At 42.3% G+C, this 13,545-nt stretch overlaps 1 pseudogene; it reads right to left on the bottom strand.

The window, feature by feature from the left end:
- Positions 1 to 6,751: 6,751 nt before the first annotated feature.
- LOC116101020 lies at positions 6,752 to 7,311 on the bottom strand (annotated as a pseudogene).
- Between the last annotated feature and the right edge of the window lie 6,234 nt (positions 7,312 to 13,545).

Raw genomic sequence — 13,545 nt, 5'->3', positions numbered from 1 at the left:
TAGGGTGTCTCCGTGTAGCCCTGGCTGTCCTAAAACTTGCTCTGTAGACTAGGCTGGCCTCAAACTCAGAGATCCTCCTGATTTTGCCTCCCAAATGTTGGGATTTAAGGCATGCACCACTACCACCCTGCTTCAACTTAAAAATTTAAGGCTCAAACTTAACAGAAATACAGCTGTAAAATTCTAGTCTTATAAAGGCAACTAACTTGTAAACAGTTAAAGATAATCAAAACATACAAGTTAATGTTTAGTCAACCTACATATGGTCAAATTCTTTAATGTGATCAAACTATGCTTACAGTCAGGCTAAGTACAAATGTAATTCTTTTTACAGTGATAAGCCTCTTGAATATGTTTTAAAGTTTAAGCCTAAAGCAAGTAACTAAAAACAAGGAAAATTGGTTTAAAATCAGAAATACTTAATAGATTATGGTCCTCAAACTACTCAGAGATTGGCTGAATGTGACATTTAAAATATTTAATGAAAATGCTTCCTATGAAAGACAAAAATGACAAATCCTAGTGGTGACCCTTGGAAAATCCTAACCCAGAGACCCTAAGGTCTCCAAAGAAGATAATAGGCACATACAACCTGGATTTGGTAATGCTAACCATTGGGAAAACCACTTCATGCCTTATGTGTGGCCAGGGCTCTGCCCAAACTGGACACTGTTGGGATGACTGCTCTACTCTGCCGTGTCAAAGAAAGGTCAGTTTCCCCAAGTTTCTTCTACACAGGAAACTCTCCCAGATCTTTTGGGCCTGGCAGCCAAAGGCAGATGCAATCCCATGCAGCAGCTGAATATTAAATGCTGTCTTGTATGACAGCCAAAGGCCAACTACATCTTTCCACAATGAAGCCACTGATACCACCATTGGAGCCTAGGATAACTGTCCCAGTAGTGGTAAGTCTCTGTCATTTTAATTGATACACAGATCATTCAGATTATACTTCCTGCTATAATTTTTAAAACTTTAATTTATTTATTCACCTTATATCCCTATATCAGCACTCCCTCTCTTCCCAGTCCTCCTTACACAGATCTTACCCCCATGCCTCCTTTCCTTCTGAGAAGGGGAGTGCCCCCTGGGTATCATTTCCCCCAGCAATGAAGATGCTGGGGAACTAGCTGCATCCTCTTCCATTGAGGCCAGACAAAGTGAAGGGGAATGGGATCGACAGGCAGGCAAGAGATTCAGGGACAGCCCTCGATCCAGTTGTTGGGGGATCTGCATGAAGACCAAGGTGCACATCTGCTATATATGTGTGGGAGGTCGAGGGGCGCTTAGGTCCAGCCCATACTTGCTCTTTGGTTGGTGGTCCAGTCTCTGGGAGCTCCCAAGGGTCCATGGTAGTTGACTCTGTTGGTCTTCCTTTTGAGTCCCTATCCTCTTTAGGTCCCTCAGTCCTTCCCAAACTCTTTCACTAGACTTCCTGAGCTCTATTTAATGTTTGGCTGTGTGTCTCTGTATCTGTTTTCATTGGCTACTGGGTAGAGCCTCTCAGAGGACAGTTATGCTAGACTCCTGTCTGCAAGCCTAACACAGTGTCAGAGATTAGTTCTTGCTCCATCCCTGTTCCTGCACATCTTATAGACAGGACATATTCTGGGTTGAAGGTTTTGTTGTCCTTATCCCTCCACTGGAAGTCATGCCTGGCCACTTCAAGATCCATATCTTCCACTGTTAGCAGTCTCAGCTAGAGTTGTTCTCACAGATACCCTGGGATAGATCCCCTTCCCAGGTCTCTGGCATGTTCTAGAGATGTCTCTTGCCCCCTCCCCCACTGAATTCAGTTCTCTTGCCCCTGTTACCCTATAACTGATCCCTCCTCCACCCTGCTATCCTTCCCATCCTCTCTCTCACCCAGTTTCTTCTGTCCATCCACCTCTAATATCTATTTTATTTCCCCCTCTGAGAAAGATTTAATCATCCTTCCTTGGACCATTCTTGTTATTTGGCTTCTATGGTTCTGTGGATTGTAGGGTTGTTATATAGTAATATATGGCTAATATCCACTTATAAGTGAGTATATACCAATCATGTACTTTTGGGTCTGGGTTACCTTACTCAGGATATTTTCTAGTGCCATCTATTTGCCTACAAAATTCATGATGTCCTTGTTTTAAATAATTGAGTAGTATTCTATTGTGTAAATGAACAACATATTTTTCTCTACTTGAGGGACATTTAGCTTGTTTCCAGTTTCTGGCTATTACAAATAAAGCCACTATGAATATAGTGGAGCATGTGTCCTTGTGGTATGGTAGAGCATCTTTTGGGTATATGCCCAGGAATGGTATAGCTGGGTCTTGAGGTAGAACTCTTCCCAGTTTTCTGAGAAACTGCCAACTTGATTTCCAGAGTAGTTGTACAAGTTTGCAATTCCACCAGCAATGGAGAAGTGTTCCCCTTGTTCTACATCCTCATCAGCATGTGCTGTCCCTTGAGTTTTTGATTTTAGCCATTTTGATAGGTATAAAATGGAATCTCAGAGTCATTTTGATTTGTGCTTATTTCCCTGGTGACTAAGAAAATTGAACATTTCTTTAGGTGCTTTTCAGCCATTTGAGATTCCTCTGTTGAGATTTCTGCTTATCTCTATACCCCATTTTAAAATTGGGTTATTTGGGTTGTTGGTGTCAAAGTTCTTGAGTTCTTTATATATTTTGGATATTAGTCTTCTGTCAGATATAGGGTTGATGAAGAACTTTTCCCAGTCTGCAGGCTGCTGCTTTATCCTATTGATAATGTCCTTTGAATTACAGAAGCTTTTCAGTCTCATGAGGTTTCATTTATAAATTGTTGATCTTAGTGCCTGAGCCATTGGTATTCTGTTCAGGAAGTTGTCTCCTGTACCAATGAGGTCAAGGCTATTCCCCACTTTCTGCTCTATTAAAATTAGTGCATATATTTTTATGTTTAAGTCTTTGATCCACTTGGACTTTAGCTTTATGCAGGGTGATAAATATGGATCTATTTGCATTTTCTACTTGTAGATATCCAGCTAGACCAGTACCATTTGTTGAAGATGTTCTGTCTTTTCCATTGTATGGTTTTGGCTTCTTTTTCAAAAACAAGTATCTGTAGGTATGTGGGTTTATTTATGGGTCTTCAACTCTATTCCACTAATCAACCTGTCTCTTTCTATACCAATATCATATAGTTTTTATTACTATTGCTCTATAGTATAGCTTAAAGTCAGAGATGGCAATATCTTCAGAAGTTTTTTTATTGTTCATGATTGTTTTGGCTATCCTGTTTTTTTTTTTTTCTATATGAAGTTGAGAATTTCTCTTTCATGGTCTGTAAAGAATTGTGTTGGAATTTTGATGGGCCTTGCATTGAATCTGTAGATTGCTTTTGCTAAGAGCCATTTTTACTATATTAATCCAACTAACCCATGAGCATGGGAGATCTTTCCATTTTCTGATATAGTCCTCAATTTCATTCTTCAGAGACTTAAAGTTATTGTCATATAGGTTTTTCACCTACTTGGTTAGAGTTACATCAAAATATTTTACATTATTTGTTGAATTCCTAATTTTTTTCTCAGCCTGTTTTATAATTTGTATAAAGGAAGGCTACTGATTTATTTATTTATTTATTTGTTTGTTTATTTATTTAACATCCTGATCCTCTCCCCTGCTCCTCTGAGAGAGTGGAGCTACCTTCTCCCCTCCCCAGGTATCCCCTAACCCTGGCACATTAAGTATCTGCAGGGCTAGGTACATCCTTTCCCACTGAGGCCAGACAAGGCAGCCCAGTTAGGGGAACAGATTCCACAGACAGGCAACAACTTTAGGGACAGCCTCAGCTACAGTTGTTAGGGGACTCACATGAAGACCAAACTGCACATCTGGTACATATACATGGGGAGGGGGCTAGGTCTAACCCCTGTATGCTCTTTGGTTAGTGGTTAAAACTCTGAGAGCTCCCAAGGTTAGTTGACTCTGTTGGTCTTCATGTGCAGTTCTTATCCCTTTTGGGGCCCTCAATCCTTTCCTTAACTCTTCCATGAGACTTCTTGAGCTTCATCTAAGGTTTGGCTGTGGGTCTCTGCATTTGTGTCTATAGGCGGGTGGATGGAACCTCACAGAAGACATTTATATTAGTCTCATGTCTGCAAGCATAATAGAGTATCATTAGTGGTGTCAGGGAATGGTTTGTTCTCAAGTTGGGCCAGTTATTGATTAGCCATTCCCTCAATCTCTGCTCCATCTTTGCCCTTATATTTCTTGTAGACAGAACACATTCTGGGTTGAAGGTTTTGTGGGTGGGTTGTTGTCCTTATCCCTCCATTGAAAGTCATGTCTGGCTACAGGAAATGGCTACTTCAGGATCCATATCTCTACTGCTATAGGTCTCAGTTAAAGACACTCCCATAGACTTCTAGGATCCTCCCCTATCCCAGGTCTCTGGCACATCCTAAAGATGCTCTCCCATGTAGTCATGTTTCATTTGGGCTGATCTTAACTTCAATTAGTCAGCCCTCATGGCTGTTTTCATGATTCACCTACCCCATGGCATCTCTTTCTCTCTTCACTTTCTTCTCTCTCCTGCTCCTCATGTTTTCTTCAGACTCCAAGCTTGGGAACAACAACAACAACAACAACAACAACAGCAACCACAACAACCACCTCAACAACAACCCCTACCTATCTCTCTTCTGCTCAGCCATAGGCGTCTTTATTCACCATTTAGGAATAACGTGGGGGTCAAGGTTATATAGTATCACTTGGGTCTATGTGCAGATTCTCTTGCTCTTGGGGGCCAGTACTTAGGATTACATTCCATAGCAAAAGACAAAACCTCAATAATCCTCTCTTTTTCTTATAATAATAAACATCATGAAGTAGGACAATTATAAAACAATTATGAAAATTATTAAGTAAGAGAGACATTTAAAAATCCAGTTTGTTGTCTGGTCCATTCTTCTACCTGCTCTAACTAGGGACACAGGTGAAACTCCCACTGCAGCCCTCAAGCCAGCTGGGACCTCACAGAGTCTTCCTTCTGGTTGGCACCTCCACCTGCATTCAAGAAGGATTTGGGGGTGAATATCCAAGGGGGCCACCCTCTCAGAGACAAAAGGGAGGATAGATGGGGGAAAAGAACTGTGCAAGGTGGGATCAGGAGGGGGTAACATTTGGGGTTTAAATAAGCAAAATAAATAATTAATACAAAAATCCACTTTGTTTGTATCCAGCAATTCAGGAGAAGGTATTTTATTACTTACCCTATTTTATTACCTATTGTCTTAGTCAGGGTTTCTATTCCTGCACAAACATCACGACCAAGAAGCAAGTTGGGGAGGAAAGGGTTTATCCAGCTTACTTCCACATGGCTGTTCATCACCAGAGGAAGTCAGGACTGGAACTCAAGCAGGCCAGGAAGCAGGAGCTGATGCAGAGGCCATGGAGGGATGTTCTTTACAGGCTTGCTCCTCCTGGCTTGCTCAGCCTGCTCTCTTATAGAACCCAAGACTTCCAGCCCAGGGATGGCACCACCCACAAGGGGCCCTACCCCCTTGATCACTAATTGAGAAAATGCCCCACAGCTGGGTCTCATGGAGGCACTTCCCCAACTGAAACTCCCTTCTCTGTGATAACTCCAGCCTGTGTCAAGTTGACACACAAAACCAGCCAGTACACCTATCTTTCAGAGTTCTGCATTTAAATAAATTTTTATCCTAATGTGTATATTAACTTAAAACATCTTTTTCAACCTAAAGAATTTAAGCTTATATTAAGATTATGACTATCTAGTCTTCAACACCATCAAAGACCTTAGAAAGAATAAATATTATCTGAGTATGCAGAAGGTACAGGAACATAGCTCCCAAGAATTATAGAAATGACAGAGACAGCTGGCTACCTCAAAAGTCCCAATTATTCTCCATAATGTTGAAACATCTATCTTCAGTCTTCTGGCCCAGAATATCTGACATACCTTATGTGAAGTAAGAATTATGAAGGACTTGCTTATGCTGTCTTGGCAGAACTTTGCAATTGACTATCCTATGTCCGTTTTTCCTTTTTGGACAGCATTTTGTTTGTAGATGAAGTTAGGTCATTTTCTCTGCTCAGTGGATAGCTTGCCATACTTGATGTTTTTGATGTTCATCATCTTTCCAAGTCAAATGGGTTACTGCCAGAATTTGACATGTCTTAATATCAAAAAGGATCTTAAATTAATACAATTATATTTAAATACCATATTTTATGACTCTCTGAGGTTACTGAAGACCTCCTATCTGAATTGTTCAACATTGTTTATTCTTAGCTATTTATTATCTGAATAACCTTGAAAAAAGTTTATTGCAATTAACTAAACTAGTATCTGATATGACCATAAGTTTGACTATCTAACTATTAATTTGTATTTCTTTCTTCTTCTTCTTTTTTTTTTTTTTTTCGGTAGCACAGAGTTTATTAAGAAAGTCAGGTCGGATGCTGGTTACACAGGCACTGCATTTTCCATTTTCCTGACTAGTCAACAGGCAGGCTCTTTCTTGAAGAAGGAGGACAGTCCTTTGTATAGAGAGGTGTCACTATCCTTTCTGAACACCCATGAATACTCCATAGAAGAGGTAGATAGAGCTGGACTGCAGCAGCTGAGCTGTGGTAGGCGCTATACCTTCCAGCGCGCAGTGAGGTCCAACAGGGACAGTGCCTTTAGACCACCTTTCCTGACCCTAGGAGGAAAGGCTGAACACTGCGAGCAGTCCTTAGGGACTGACAGGACTTTACTAGGCTGGTTAGAGGCCTCCTGTTTCAGCTGCACAGTGGATGCCCTCCTCTGGACTATAGTGCACAGGACCACAGAGCAGCTGGGGTTCCTCCTCTTCCTACCAGCGCTGTTCACTGAAGTCAGGGAAGAAGGCTGCAATCTCTCCGCTGGCAGAAACCACGGAGTCTGAGCCATGGGTAGTGTTTTGGGTGTCAGTAAGACCCAAACTCCCACGAATTGAGTCCGGGGCTATATGGCGTGCTCGAAATACTCTGGTGGGTCCCATTAGTGTCCTCAAAAGTTGGATGGCATCTTTGTGGGCAAGGATGTAGGCTCGGATTGGCCCACTTGTCATGAACTCCACCAGCCGCTGATAGAAAAAACGCCCTTCATGCTCTCGGTAAAACCTCCGGCAGTCCTCCGGCTTCCACTGCAGTTCTCTTGTTCGTACAATGAGGAACTTGTTGCTCAGAATCTGCTGATGAACAGCCTCCAGAATCAGTGGGTGGGCAACTGCATCAGGCTTGATCAGGGATAGCGTGAGCTGCAGAGTCTGGGACTTCGCAAGATGGAGGTCATCTCAGCCCTGGATTTCCACAAAATTTAGCTGGATGAATCAGTGCATGAACCTGATCCAGCCAAGGCCAGGCTGCTAAAGGATCTCCTAGGAGGATAGGCGACCTGGTACTCTCGCCAATCCTCCTGGCCGCCAGACACTCTAATTTGTATTTCTTAATCATCCCTAATAGTTCATAACAGCAGCTTTCAAATGGATTAGAACTTTATATTGGATCTTTAAGAATTATATAAGTACAATACATCAAAAATCAGTAAAACATATATATATATATATAACCACTTAAATTTGTATCAATATATAATAACCTATATCAATGAATCAAAAAATGACTCTAATTCATATTATTAGAATCTACTTCCTCATCAATAACCTTAAGTTATATCTTGTCATGTTTCATTTGGGCTGTTCTAAACTCCTATTGGCCAGACCTCACGGTTATGTTTTAATGACTCATCCATCCCATGGCATTTCTTACCCTCTCCATGCTGTTCTCTCTCCTCCTTCTGGTGGTTCTCCTCAGACCCTAAGTCTGGGAACAAAATACCCAGCTATAGGATGTGGGCATCTTTATTCACCAATTAGGGATAACTTGGTGAGAAAGTTACATAGTATCACTTGGGTCTACCTGTGGATTCTTTCATCTCTGGGAGCAACCAGGCCTTGGTGGGGGGCAGTATTTAGCATTTACAATATATAGCAAAAGACCAAACTTCTACGATTGACAGTTCCTTTGCTTTACAGAAGCTTTTCAGTTTCATAAGGTCTCATTTTATAAATTGTTGATCTTAGAGTCTTGAGTCACTGGTGTTCTGTTTAGAAAATTATGTTCTGTACCAATTGGTTTAAGGCTATTTCCCACTTTCTTTTCTATTAGATTTAGTGTATCAGTTTTTTTTTTTTTTTGAGACAGGGTTTCTCTGTATACCCCTGGCTATCCTGGAACTCACTCTGAAGACCAGGCTGGCCTCGAACTCAGAAATCTGCCTGCCTCTGCCTCCCAAGTGCTGGGGTTAAGGCATGCGCCACCACCGCCCAGCAAGTGTATGAGGTTTTCTGTTGAGTTCATTGATCCACCTGGACTTGAGTTTTGTTCAGGGTGAGAATATGGATCTATTTGCATTCTTCTACATGCAGACATCCAGTTAGACTAGCACCATTTGTTAAAGATGCTCTCCCTTTTCCATCACATGGTTTTGGCTTCTTTGTAAAAGATCAAGATCAGGAGAAGCAATGGGACAGTTTTTCCTAGTAGTTAGCATTACCAAAATTCAGGTTGTGTCATCTGTGCCTTACCATCTTCTTAGGCTCTCCAAAGGTCACTGATAATATCTGGCATTTTTGTCTATAATGTGAAGCATTTTCTTTTTTTTTTTTTAATTAAAAAAATTTCTATTATTAGATTTTTCTCTATTTGCATTTCAAATGATATCTTCTTTCCTGGTTTCCCCTCTGGAAAAAACCTCTGTTCCCTCCCCACTCCCCCTGCTCACTAACCCACCCTCTCTCACTTCCTGGCCCTGCATTCCCCTACACTTGGGCATAGAACCTTCACAGGATCAAGGACCTCTCCTCCCCTTGATGACCAACTAGACCATCCTCTGCTACATATGCAGCTGGAGCCATGAGTCCCACCATGTATACTCTTTGGTTGGTGGCTTAGTCCCTTCCCCTAACTTTCCATTGTGGTCCCTGTGTTCAGTCCAATGGTTGGCTGCGAGCATCCACATCTGTATTGGTCATGATCTGGCAGAGCTTCTCAGGTGACAGTTGTATCAGGCTCCTGTCAGCATGCACTTCTTGACATAACAATAATGTCTGAGTTTGGTGTCTGCATGTGGAATGGATCCCCAGGTAGGGCAATCTCTGGATGGCCTTTCCTTCAGTCTTTGCTCCACTCTTTGTCCCTGTATTTTCTTTAAACAAGAGCAATTGTGGGTTAAAATTTTGGAGATGGGTGAGTGACCCCATCCCTCACCTAGGGAGCCATGTCTAACCTCTGGATATGGTCTTGACAGGTTCTCCCTCCCCTTTGTAGGGTATTTCAGCTAATGTCATCCCCATTGGGTCCTGGGAGCCTCTTGCTTTCCTGGCATCTGGGACTTTCTGGTTGCTACCTCCAGTTCACCATCCCCCTAATATCCACTTATTAGTGAGTACATACCATGTGTGGTCTTTTTGACTGAGTTACTTCACTCAGGATATTTCCTAGATCCATCCATTTGCCTTTTTTTTTTTTGGTATTTTTTGAGACAGGGTTTCTCTGTGTAGCCCTGGCTGTCCTGGAACTCACTCTGTAGACCAGGCTGGCCTTGAACTTAGAAATCCGCCTGCCTCTGCCTCCCAAGTGCTAGGATTAAAGGCGTGCGCCACCACTGCCTGGCTGCCTGTGAATTTCGTGAAGTCATTGTTTTTAATAGCTGAGTAGTACTCTATTGTATAAATGTACCACATTTTCTGTATCCATTCCTCTGTTGAGGGACATCTGGGTTGTTTCCAGCTTCTGGCTATTATAAATATGGGTGCTATGAACATAGTGGAGCATGTGTTCTTATTACATGTTGGAGCATCTTCTGGGTATATGCCCAGGAGTGGTATAGCTGGGTCCTTAGGTAGTACTATGTCCAATTTTCTGAGGAACCACCAAACTGATTTCCAGAGTAGTTGTACCAGCTTGCAATCCTACCAGCAATGGAGGAATGTTCCTCTTTCTCTACATCCTTGCCAGTATCTACTGTCACCTGAGTTTTTGATCTTAACCATTCTGACTGGTGTGAGGTGGAATCTCAAGGTTGTTTTGATTTGCATTTCCCTGATGACTAAGGATGTTGAACATTTCTTTAGGTGCTTCTCCGCCATTTGATATCCCTCAGTTGAGAAATCTTTGTTTAACTCTGTTCCCCATTTTTCGATATGGTTATTTGGTTCTCTGGAGTCTCCAGTCTGTTAGTCTATGTCTTTTTATTGGGGAATTGAGTCCATTGATGTTAAGAGATATTAAGAAATAGTGATTGCTGCTTCCTGTTATTTTTGTTATTAGAGGTGGAATTATGTTTGTGTGGCTATCTTCTTTTGGGTTTGTGGAAAGAATATTACTTTCTTGCTTTTTCTAGGGTGCAGTTTCCCTCCTTGTGTTGGAATTTTTCACTTATTATCCTTTGAAGGGCTGGATTTGTGGAGAGATATTGTGTAAATTTGATTTTGTCATGGAATATCTTGGTTTTTCCATCTATGGTAACTGAGAGTTTTGCTGGGTATAGTAGCCTGGGCTGGCATTTGTGTTCTCTTACGGTCTGTATAACATCTGCTTAGAATCTTCTAGCTTTTATAGTCTCTGTTGAGAAGTCTGGTGTAATTCTGATAGGTCTGCCTTTATATGTTACTTGACCTTTTTCCCTTACTGCTTTTAATATTCTTTTGTTTTGTACATTTGTTGTTTTGACTATTATGTGACAGGAGGAATTTCTTCTCTGGTCCAGTCTATTTGGAGTCCTGTAGGCTTCTTGTATGTTCATGAGCATCTCTTCTTTCAGTTAGAGAAGTTTCTTCTATAATTTTGTTGAAGATATTTACTGGCCCTTTAAATTGGGAATTTCCCCTCTTTTCTATACCTATTATCCTTAGGTTTAGTCTTCTCATTGTGTCCTGGATTTCCTGGATGTTTTGGGTTAGGAGTTTTTGATTTTTGCATTTTCTTTGACTGTTGTGTTAATGTTTTTTATGGTATCTTCTGCCCCTGAGATTCTTTCTTCTATCTCTTGTGTTCTGTTGGTGATGCTTGTGTCTATGACTCCTGATCTCTTTCCTAGGTTTCCTGTCTCCAGAAATCCTTTGTGATTTCTTTATTGTTTCTATTTCCATTTTTAGATCCTGGATGGTTTTGTTCAGTTTCTTCACCTGTTTGGTTGTGTTTTCCTGAAAGTCTTTAAGGGATTTTAATGTTTCCTCTTTAAAGGCTTCTACCTGTTTACCTGTGTTCTCCTGTATTTCTTTAAGGGAATTATTTATGTCCTCCTTAAGTCTGCCACCATCATCATGAGATGTAATTTTTAAATCAGAGTCTTGCTTTTCTGGTGTGTTGGGGTATCCAGGGTTTGCTGTGGTGGGAGAACTGGGTTCTGATGATGCCAACTATCCTTGGTTTCTATTGCTTATATTCTTGCACTTGCCTCTCACCATCTGGTTATCTCTGATGTTAGCTAGTCTTGCTGTCTCTGACTGTGGCTTGTCCCTCCTGTAAGTTTGTGTGTCAGCATTCTTGTAAGACCAGTTCTCTCTGCACAGGATATGGGTATGGAGAGCTATGGCACAGGGTCAGCTTGGGGGTGTAGTTGGAAACCGAAAGAATCCTGTCCTCTGCTGTTCCTTGGTTCCTGTGTCCTGATGGCTCTCAGTGGGTCCCTATTGGGCGAAGAATTTGAGCAGAAGTGGTGGTCTCATCTGTGCTCTCAGGTGTGTCAGCACTCCTGTGAGATCAGTTCTCTCCCAGCAGGATTTGGGTATGGAGAGCTGTGGCACAGGGTCAGTTCCAGGTGCAGATGGAAACTGGAAGAATCCTGTCCCAGGCTGCTCCTCGATTCCTGTGTCCTGAGGGCTCTGGCAGTATCCCTCGGAGCAGAAGTGGTGGTCTTACCTGTGCTCTCAGGTGTGCGAGCACTCCTGGGAGACCAGCTCTCTCCTGGTGGGAATTGGGCATGGACAGCTCAGCACAGGGTCAGATCTGGGGCACAGATGGGAACTGGAAGCCCGATGTAACTTTTGTAGCAATAATAGACAAAGCAGGCAGCTCCAGAGTGACACTTATTCAGTAGAGGAAGAGAGGAGAAAGCAGCTGAAGTGTACTGGGAGATAGTTGCCCATGTGGTATGGCCTCAGAGGGTATAAAAAACTTGAGATGCCCATATGGTGGGTGCTCCAGAGAGTATAGCGTGCTCCAGCAGTCAGAAAGTACACTTACCCAGTAGGTGAGGGGATGTGGATGGCTAGAGCAGGTGGTGGGAAGAAGCAGCTGAAGAGGTGGACTCTAGATTTGGAGTTAAACACGGTGGATGGTAGAAGCTAGCAGAACAAATAGATCATGCCTTAGCAGAGTCAACTCATCAGCTTGGCTCAGAGAGAAGGAGTCCCTAGGAAAGGAGTTCATCATGGTTTTAGCACCAGATGAGTAAAAAGTCTGAGGACACAACTGCTCCAAGGCATGGTTGAGAAGGGCTTGTTGTAGATGAGAGGGAGAGAACAGCCAAGGTACTGGAAAAGTCCAGACTGAACATGCAGCAGACTGAGCATGCAGCAGACTGAGCATGCAGCAGACTGAGCATGCGGCAGACTGAGCATGCAGCAGACTGAGCATGCGGCAGACTCAACCAGGCTGTGAGCGGCGAGACGAGAGGGGGCGAAGAGAACTCCTGGGAACCAAGAGAACACCAAGAGACCAAGAGAAAATGTGCATCTTAAATGGCTGAGTTATGTAAGTATCAGAAGCTCAGGGAAGGGAAATGGAAGCCTAACCCCTAGGAGGAAGAGGTTTAGGATGGGGGCAGGGTAAGAACTGCTGGGAGGAGCCATAGCTCCTGAGTGAGACTTGTACCAGGTTTCTTTGAGACCTAACATTTTGTTCTTGTTCACCCTCCTACCATCTTAATATACATTTACAATCAGAATTCATGGCATGAATAGACTTGAAAGAGGACAGGTAGCAGAGGCCAAGAATTGTGCCATACCTCATTTGCATTAATTTACCTTTTAATTTTTTTCATTAACTTTACTACTAGCTGCAGTGAATATAGAGCACTCTCTTCCATGGCTTAGGAAAGTAAAAAAAATACACCTAACTTCTGAGTCTGGCAAGTTATACATTTTGTAAAGACTGCATATTGCATAACAGGTTAACTACAATTTGCTCTCAGAGAATTTTCAGATCAATGTCCATAGGTAATTAAGGAGCACTACACAGACAAAGTGTCTCACAAAGTAGATTTTTAACAGATTCATTACAGAAAGCAACTCAGCAGATTGCTCCTCTTGATGACTTTAAAGAAAGTAGCTAAGTACCTAACACCTAAGTTGTTAGGGGATTGCTGCTCGCTCTCTGGCCCTGATGCAGAAGGGAAAGGGAGCAGATTAAGAAGGGGCCGGGATCTACTCTATACTGAAGAAGAACTTGTTAAATCATTTGTGCTCACGCAAGAGCGATTTTTTTGTGCCTTCCTTTGGACATAGTCATCAGTCCTGCCTGG

This window comes from Mastomys coucha, unplaced genomic scaffold (genome assembly GCF_008632895.1).
Source record: "Mastomys coucha isolate ucsf_1 unplaced genomic scaffold, UCSF_Mcou_1 pScaffold21, whole genome shotgun sequence".
NCBI classification, from domain to species: domain Eukaryota; kingdom Metazoa; phylum Chordata; class Mammalia; order Rodentia; family Muridae; genus Mastomys; species Mastomys coucha.
This window is presented reverse-complemented; position numbering and strand designations above follow the sequence as displayed.